Here is a 10,204-nt window from a genome sequence, read left to right on the forward strand (position 1 = left end):
CATTCTCGTAGTTGGCATGAGGCCAGTACTGGTAGGACGACCAGATTATTTTCATGTGGCTTCTGACATAATAGCAAGACCATTAACTCTGAGACTGCAGGGAGCTGTGGAAGAGTTCTTTCCTGGAATGGGAAACCTCAGAACTGTCCTTAGACCACTGACATAGTAATAAGAGCATCACACCAAGGGCACACAAAATAGGCTTAATGGTGTAGTGTGCTGATTTACACAGTCCAGGAAAAAGTGAGCATTACTTGAGACAAGAAGAATGTATGGAACTATTGCATTATCTCACAGAAGAAGGTGTCGTGGCACCCCAGTGAGACAGGACAGTGTGAAGAAAGAGACAAATGAAAGATAAATAACAGCAGGACAGCAGAAGAAACAACAGTTACCCAGCAAAACATAATGCTTCATAAGCTGGAGCTGATTGTATGTGTTCACTGCACAGCTGTGCTATGAGGAACTATGTTCCAGGCTCTGTGCAGAGAAGATGCTGAGGACATCTGAGGAGTTACAGTCAGGACAGAATCGGAATGTGTGCATTGTAAATATATGCACTCAATAAATGTTTTTTGAATGAAGAAATAAAAATAAGATGCCAGGGTTAAAGGTAAAAACAGATTTTCTTTCACACTCATGAAATGGAGTTTTTGTGTTGGAGCTTAAGGAATAGAAATATTAGTGTGTATAAGGATTACATTGCATGTGAGGAAATTAATTATGTCATTCATTCATTCATGAGGTATAGGTTCTGTGAGAAATACTTTCACCCATCCAAAGCCAAAGGATGGACATGGAGACACGAGGTACAGTGAAGTGAGACTGTAATAATGGTCTTGCAAGGGCCAGCCCCGTGGCTCACTTGGGAGAGTGCAGCACTGGTAGCACCGAGGCCGCGGGTTCGGATCCTCTATAGGGGTGGTCAGTGCGCTCACTGGCTGAGCGTGGCACTGACAACACTGTGCCAAGGGTTGCGATCCCCTTACTGGTCAAAAAAAAAAAATAATGGTCTTGCAAGATCGTGTGTCTCAGCAGGCACACAAAAAAGGGCTGTAGCAAGCAATTTATTTCCTAGTATGCAAGTCCCTCCTCCCAGTTCCTCATTGGCTGAGTACCACAGGGTGCACAATCTTCTCAGACTACGCCTAAGATTTATTACCCCATTGTAAGGAATTTCTTTGTCTGAGGGCTCAGGACAAGACCACAAAAAAGGCCCATGAAAGCCCTGTGAAAGGAGAAACACCAGGGAATGAAGAAAACAATAGGGGTTAATAATTAATTACCATCTCAAGGAGAGCTCTATCTGTTCAGCGACCCTCCAGAAATGGGCTGGATCAGTCAAGACAACTTTCGGGCTGAGCCTTTTAAATACCTCTCCAAATCAGTGAAAACACCCTCAGATAAGTCATTTCTGGAAATGAATCACTTAGATTATTTTCTTTCATTCTCCATATTACCAGAGTGGATTTGAGGTGGATGCTGTTAATTACATAGATATTTAAATGAGTAGATCTGTACTTTCCCCATAAGGAGTTTTTAGTTGCTTTGGAAACTCTATTCAAGCATTGCTTAGGAAGAAATACCTCGTATATGCACCTGGGTGGATCCAGCTAATAATAGGATCACTCTCACTGTGTTTTGTCAAGGGCTGCCTTGATTATGTCCTCTTAGATCCAGGTCTTTAACTTGCCTGTAACTGTTGCATGACTGTCTCCCAAGCAGACAGTTCCTAATTGAATTGTTGTCATGTGACCCTAGTTCTAATGAGGGGATTTAAAGCTTTAGTCTTTATTTCTAGCTTTAATTAGTTCTTCCTACTACATTCTCTCTACAAACTGGACTCACTCCCTAAGTATGCTCCGTTTCCTCAGGTATATATGCTCATATTCTTGCCCCACTAATTCCTCAACCTAGAATTCTGAGCCTTTCCAAAGCTGATCCCTTCCTTCTCTGCTTATGTCTTCCCTGAATCCTGTCATGATCCTCCCAGCCAGAAATAATATTTCCACTCACTAAAACCCGTATCACTGGCTCTTAAATTTTCTTTTTTTCCCCTCTTTCATTTTATATTATGTAATGATTATTTGCTATTTATTGTATACATTTTCTTTACATTAGAATTTTTTTTCATGTCTGAAAATGTTTTCATTTCATTTATTTCTTTAGAGCGGTTTTAGGTTTACAGAAAATTGGAAAGGACAGAGTTTCCCAAGCCCTCTCTATCACCCCAGTTCTCCCTTTATTAACATCTGGCATCTTGTCTTTTCATGTCCTGATAGCTCCTTTCTTTCTTTTTTTTATCACTAAGTAATATTCCATTGTAGGGATACACCACAGTTCATTTATCCATTTACTGATTGGAGCACATATTTGTTGCTTACAGCGTTTGGTGGTTAAGAAAAGCTGCTGTAATACCATGTGCAGGCTATTGTGCAGATGTTTTCAACTCCTTTGAGTGAATACCACGGAGTGTGGTCATATGAAGGATCATTTGGTAAGAGTGTGTTTAGTTTCATAAGAAACTGCCAAACTGTCTTTCAGAGTGGCTGCTCCGTGTTACATTCTAACTAGCAATGAAAGAGCGTTCCTGTGGTTTCACATCCTGACCAGCATTTGATGTCACTGTTTTGGATTTTGGTCATTCCAGTAGGTGTGTAGTGGTGTGTATTAGCCCGTTTCTGTTGCTTATAACAAAATTCCTGAAACTGGGTGGTTTATAAAGAAAAATGACACTTATTGCTTACAGTTTCTGAGGCTGGGAAGTCCAAAGTCCATCTGGTGCTGATAACAGTGACCAAGGGGTCTCACATTGCAAGATGGTGGAAGCAGAGAGAGAGCGAGCAAGACAGACTCTCCTCTTCTTTTAAATCCCTCAGAACTATGCCCCCGATCACCATTATTTATTCATTCCCTACTGCATGGTCCTCCAGTGACCTCTTCAAGGCCCCACCTTTCAATGACCATAATAGGATTTCCCACCCTCTTATCAGTCACAGTGGGGACCAAGTTTCTAGTACATAAAACTTGGGAGACACAATTCAAGTTTCAGTGAGTTTTGAGAGGACATAATTCAATCCATTACATGGTGTCTTATTGTTGTTTTAATTTAATGGTGTAGAGATCTTTTCGTATGCTTATTTACCGTCTGTATCTCTTCTTTGGTAAGGTGTCTATTCACATCTTTTGTCCAGTTTTTAATTGGGTTGTTTATTTTCTTATTGTTGAGTTCAGGTGTTCTTTATATATTGTGGATGCCAATCCTGCCTCAGATAGTTTTGCAGAGATTTTTCTCCCAGTTGTGGCTTGTCTTTTCATTCACTGAACAGAAGTTTTTAGTTTTAATGAAGCCTAGTTTATCAACGTTTCTTTCATGGGTCCCGCTTTTGGTGTTTTATCTAAAAAGTCATTGCCAAACCCAAGGTTCCCTCCTATGTTACCTTTCAGAAGTTTTATAGTTTTAAGTTTTAAGACATTTAGGTCTTCAATCCATTTTCAGCTCATTTTTGTAAAGGGTGTAAGATTCATATCCAGTATTTTTTTTACATGAAGATGTCTAGTTGTTCCAGCAGTATTTGTTGAAAATACTATTGCTTTCCCATTGTGCTGTTTTTGCTTCTTTGTCAAAATCAGTTGACTGCATGGTGTGGGTGTGTTTCTGGACTCTCTATTCTGTTCCACTGATCTATTTGTCTGTTCTTCCACCAACACCACACCATCTTGATTACTGTAGCTCTATAGCAAGTCTTGAACTTGTTTGTGTCAATCCTCCAATTTTGCTCTTCTCCAGTATGGTTTTGGTGATCCTGGGTCTTTTGCCTTCCTGTATAAATTTTGGAATAAGTTTGTCAAAATCTACAAAATACCTTGCCAGGATTTTGATTGGGATTGCATTTAAAGTTTTAGAATATTTTTTAAATCATTGGATCCTTCTTTGCACCTACCATTTTTCATAGTAAATAGATTTAGAATTTATTTCAGAGTTTATTATTATATGGAGTTTATTATTATTCATAGTAGATCTATCTGGAGTTTACTTAAGATTAGTATTTAGGTTGATTTTTTTCCCAGTGGCTCAGCAATAGTCCCGTCATTATTCATGACGGATGGTTCCCTTTATTTATGGTGATGCCTTTTGAATGATAGATGAAGTTTATACATGTTCCCAGCTGTGTGGCTCTAAGCTAAATATTTTATCACACAGTCTGTCTATTATTGTTCCCAACAACACTGGTTTAATCAGTACATTTTAGAAATGTTTTAATATTTAATAGGGCTAGTCCCACCCCATTGCTTCCTCCCTGACATCCCCACAAATTGATCCTACTCTTCTTGACTTTCTGCCAAATGAAATTACTTGTGGTATTTAATTGAACTTAGTAATTCTGATAAGTAACCTACATGGAAGAGACCTACTATATTATTTACTCAGTACCCATCTATTTGAATTTGGTAACGTTAACGTTTATGCAAGAGCCACTTTAACAAATTCTGTGCTTAAAGAAAGGAGGTATTGGTAATTTTGAGTTAGAAAGTGTGCATATGTTCCTGAAGATTTGGACTAACTCAGAAAGCATTTAAATATTATTACAGGAAGTATTCCTATTCTAAAATAGGAATAATTTAAGAAGCAGTAGACTTTGTCCTCTATTACCTTCTTCAAATCTTAAGAGAAAAACTTTAAACTTCTGAATAAAAATTCTGCATCCTTTCCTTGAATTGTCATCATGTGTTAGTGTGTGAAGTTGCTAAGTTTACTGGTTTTTTTTGTTTTCTTTTTTTGGATTTGACAGATCCAAAAAATGGAAGTGTTCTTCCTGATTAATACAAAACCAGAGTAAAACCAGGACATATAATTGAGTGAATTACTGGACTTACAATTGAGACTTCATTTGCATAATTAAATTTACGGTAAATTTCTTTCTCAAACTGATGGCAGAAAGGACTTTTGGTCATAATTGTTCCGTTTAAAATGCAAATCATATTCAATATTGCAGTGTGGAGAGATGCTTTTTTTCTTATTTATAATCTCCCCAATATTAATGTTATTTCCATTTGTCCTAATTTAGTACTTTGTATTTTCCATTTGAAAATTACCTGGCCTGTTCCTGGGAGCATTTAGGTAGATATGTCAGTTTGAGGTCCAGTGAATCTGTAAATCTGTCATCTGTAAACATATATAAAAATGAAAGAGAAAAGAGAAATAATGAAAAAGCAAAAAATCCTTGCTAACTAGTGAGCTAATAGTTATAGGAGAGAAAGCAAGTGTATAAGAATTTAGGACAATGCCTGTTATGTAGGTTCTCAGTAAATATTAGTTTCTTTCCCTTTCTACTTCCAAGGGATAAACTCATTGCTTCTTCAAATATAATGGACCTATCTAAATACTAATGTTTTAATAAAAGTGTATAATGTGGATGTCATTTAATTCTTTGTTAAATGGCAGTTGGCTGCTTATTTAACAAATCACTAGGCACTCTATCTATATCTATAATATGTATCTATATCAATACATATCTATAATATAGAGGTATATATGATACAGTATAGTTAAATATTATATATGTAATATATTATACATGTAGGTTTTTACATGTAGTATATTAATTATGTAATATACTATATGTAATTATATATGTAATATACATGATATAATTATGTATGTAATATATTATATATGTGAGTTTAAACCTACATGTATGCATTATAAATGTAGGTTATTTTGGAGGAAACATCTAGGTCACAAACAAAGTAGTTTTAATTTTTTTTTTTTGTCCTTTTTGAGACTGGCCGCACCGCGCTCATCCAGTGAGCGCTGTGAGCGCACTGGTCATCCCTATATAGGATCCGAACCTGCGTCAGGAGCGTTCCCGCACTCCCAGCGCCGCACCCTCCCGAGTTTGCCACGGGCTCGGCCCAATTTGTTTTGAATATGAAAGTTTGGATTGGCCCGTGTTTGAGAAATTTAGAGGAAAAATTCAACAGTTCTGTTTGCAGGTTGCAGTAGACCAGTACACTGCTAGCTATGAGAAAAACAAAAAACAAAAACAGTAAAAAAAAAAACAAAAACAAACTAGGAAAGTTTTAAAAGGATTAAATTAAAAGGTATTAAATGACAAAAATATATATATATATTTGAAGGCATTAGAAACTTCTGAAGTAGCTGGAACTTGAGGGTTCCCAAACCCTAGAGTCAGGAGAAGTGTGTTGATGTGGGCCTCACATTCGGTATAGTGCTTTTCCCTTTGGGGCATTTGCTAAATATTATGTTAGGCAGAGATAAAGGCAGAGAAGCTTGCAAAGATTTATGTAATCTCAGGTGGCTGACAAAAATTGTCATTTGATCCTGCCAAACTAGGCAGAATTTGAGGATACAAGATCTTGAAGGGCCAGGAGAAAGAGAGAAGTAAGGCTACACTCTGAAAAGGTTTTCCCCCTCAAGGCATTTTTCTGTTCTTAAACTGTCCTGGGAAATATTGCTAAGAAGCTTAGCAGAAAGCCGATGAAAACCTCAGCAGTGTAGTAATATGTGCCTGAACACTGATTTTACCAAACAGTACTAATAATGTCTTTTGGGATATAATCTTGTGCTGGTGAGGCAAAAAAAAAAAAAAAAAAAGAATGTATTTTGGTGGTTTTTAAGAGGTAGGGGCCCTGGTCATCACTCCAGGCTTTCAGCTGGGACTCCTGACAAGTTTACACACTAGGAGAGGAGCTGAGCTAGAAGTAGGCAGAGTCTTACTAAGTCTGAAACCCATCTTTAGTCTACTCTGCCCCAAATCAGATTGAAGTGACTTGCTCATTATATAGCTGCCAGCCATAGGTACATCCTCTCAGGAGGAAAAACATCATCCAGCTTGTATAAAAATTTAATACGCAATATCTTATGTATAGTAAAAATTATTATTAGGTATACAAAAATGAAGACCAAGAGAAAAAAAAACTGACAAGAGAAATAGACCCATAAGTGATGGATTATCAGCCATAGATTTAAAAACAACTGTGGAATGTACAATGAAAAAAGCAAATGAATACTCTCATACTGAAAAACAAAATAAGTAAAGTAAGAACTAAATAGATGAGGTTAAAAGCAGTTGGGATGTAGTGGAAGAAAGGATTTATGAACTGGAAGTAGGTCAGCTGAAAATATCTAGACTGACACAGAGAGAGAAATGGACATGGAAGAGAATGAAAAAAATATTATAAGAGATGCTCTGAATCTGTAATAAAGTCTAACAAACAAATGACTGGACTCCCAAACTGGAATGGAAGCAAAATACAAAGCTGCAAGAATGCCTAGTTTTTCAAAATTAATGCAGTAATTTACAGATATAAGAAGCACTATCAAACCTAAGAAAAATTAATACATATAAAACCACACCTTGGTGTAGTATAGTAGAACTGGTGAAAATCAAAAAAAAAAAAAAAAGCTAGTAGAGGGGGTAAAAATTAAAAAGCCACAATAAGACTGATTTCTGACTATACAACAGAGAAATGAGAGCCAGAAGACAAAGCATAATGTCTTTAATGTTTTCAGAGAAAAAAATAACCACTAACCTCGAGTTCTCAGCCAGAGAAAATATTCTTCAAAAGTGAACATTAAAAAAAGACATTTTCAGACATGCAAAAATTGAGATAATTTAGAGATAGATGACAGAGTTCTTGAGGTAGAAGGGAAATATAATACCAGATGTAAAAAGTAGAAGAAGAAAAGAAGACTGCGTAGATATGCAGCCAAATGTAAATTAATGGTACTATAGAAATAATCATATTAATGCCAGTGGCATTTAAAACATATGTGCAATTAAAATGTACAGCAATAATAATACAAAAGGTGGGAGCATGTAAAATTATTAGACATGTTCTAAGGTCCTAGATTTTTCTGGAACATGATAAAGTTACTAATTAGTATTAGATTATTAAATGTCATAGATGCATATGGAATCTCTAGGGTACTAACTAAAAGAATTAAAAGTATAACCAATGACCTTCCAGAGAGAAAATGGAATATGAAAATATTTGAGTAGTGTAAAAAAGGGAAGAATGGAGAGAAAAGAAATAAGAACATATGGGTCTGAATCTGTTCTCAAATTAGATTATGATGATGGTTCACAACTCTGTAAATATACTAAAAAACATTGAAATTGTGTACTTTAAATAGGCGAACTGTATGGCATGTAAGTTATAGTTTAATAAAGCTATTTAAAAAGAACCTATGAAACAAATAGCATATAAATAAGATGGAAACTATAAACTCATATTTCAATAATAAAACTAAATGTAAATGGACTAAATACTCTAATTAAAATTCATGATTGTCAGACCCTATTAAACAACAACATCAATTATATTCTGTTTACCAGAAACATACATTAGGACTGTATGTTTAGAAAGGATGTATTAGAATGGGTGAGAGTAATAGGATACCAAAGTTGCATATATGGCAAATTTGAATTAAAAAGAAAGCTGGAATAGCTATATTAATGCCTGAAGAAGAATTTAGAGCAGCAAGTGTAGTTAGAAATAAAGATGGACATTTCATTATGATGGAAGGGTCGATTGATAAGACAAATATAATAATTGTTAATTTGTTTGAATCTAATTATACAGCTTTCAAATTGATAAAAACAAAAATTGACAAAATTATAAGGAAATATCAACCAATCAACAGTCAGTGTACAAGACCACACCTATCTCAGTAACGAAAATAATAAGTAAGATTAATCAATGAGGATATAGAAAATCTGAACAGCATGATATATAGAAAAACNTACCAAACATTTAAGGAAACATTAATACCAATCTTAAACTCTTTTAGAACTTCTCAACTGATTTTATGAGGTCAACATAACCCTGATCCTAAACGATGGCAAAGATCTTGCAAGGAAAAAAGTTTAGACTGATATCTGTCATGGACATAGATGCAGAAATCCTCAATAAAATATCAGCAAATTGAATCCATCAATATATCAAATTTATAGCATATTGCAAGCAAGTTGAGATCTAAAAACCAATTAATGTATTCACAAAACCAGTTAATGAATTTCACCATATTAAGAGAAGAAAAAGGAAAAAGAAATTATTTTGATACCATAAAAACATTTTTTAAAATTAAGCAACTATTTATTGTAATATAGCATGTTAGAAGTTAAGAAACTTTATTAAACTGATAGAAACTATAACATGGAAAAGTAGTGAAATCTTGAATTCTTTCAATATAGTGTTGAATAAAAGTGATAAAAATAGGCACTTTCAGAATTAAAAAAATAAGTTTGGCAAAGTCATTACTCGATATAAATTATTAAGTTAGATTTTTATATACTAGCAAAAAGCAATTACAAGATACAAATTTATAAATGAGTTCACTTGTATCAGTAGGATAAAATATCATACACCTAGGAATAATTCTAGTAGAAGATGTACAGACCTTTACACAGAAAATTGAAAAACATATTGAGAGAAATAAATATGGCCTGAAAAAAAGGGGTGGGGGTGGAATATGCCATGTTCATGTATCAAGATGCTCGATGTTATAAAGATGGCAGTTCTATCCAAATTGATCTGTAAATGCATGCAATCTAAACTCAAAATCCCAGCAGGTTTTCTTTCTGTGTGCATGAATATCGACAAAGCCAATTCTAAACCTTACAGGAAATGGAGAAGGGTAAGCAAGTTGAGATTTAAAAACCAATTAATGTATTCACAAAACCAGTTAATGAATGTCACCATATTAAGAGAAGAAAAAGAAAAAAAAATTATTTTGATGCCATAAAAACATTTTTTAAAATTAAGCAGCTATTTATTGTAATATAGCATGTTAGAAGTGAAGAAACTTTATTAAACTGATAGAAACTATAACATGGAAAAGCAAATATGATACTGAAGAAAAGAATGAATTTGGAGTCTTTGGCCACAAGATATTAAGACTTATTTTAATGTTATAATAATCAAGACAGTTTGGTCTTAGCACAGAGGTAGAAAAACAGACAAAAATACAATAGAGCCCATAAATAGGTCCATTTATCAACTGGATAACTATATGGTGGGGAGGGGAGGCAAATCTTGCCCCTCTCTACCATCATATACAAAAATCAATATTTTGATTGGTAGCTGTCAGATGAAAGGTAAAATAATGAATTTTATAGAAAATAATGTAGGAGAATCTCTTCATGACAAAAACCACCGCAATCTTGAAGGAAAAGAT

General features: G+C 34.8%; 1 protein-coding gene across 1 annotated transcript in view; it reads left to right on the forward strand.

The window, feature by feature from the left end:
* LOC103587716 (ryanodine receptor 2-like) overlaps positions 1–10,204 on the forward strand; it is a gene marked incomplete at its 5' end in the record, with an annotated part of 226,133 nt that overhangs the window by 7,853 nt on the left and 208,076 nt on the right. The gene's annotated exons all lie outside the window — the stretch shown is intronic.

This window comes from Galeopterus variegatus, unplaced genomic scaffold, assembly GCF_000696425.1.
Source record: "Galeopterus variegatus unplaced genomic scaffold, G_variegatus-3.0.2 Scaffold482, whole genome shotgun sequence".
Classification (NCBI taxonomy): domain Eukaryota; kingdom Metazoa; phylum Chordata; class Mammalia; order Dermoptera; family Cynocephalidae; genus Galeopterus; species Galeopterus variegatus.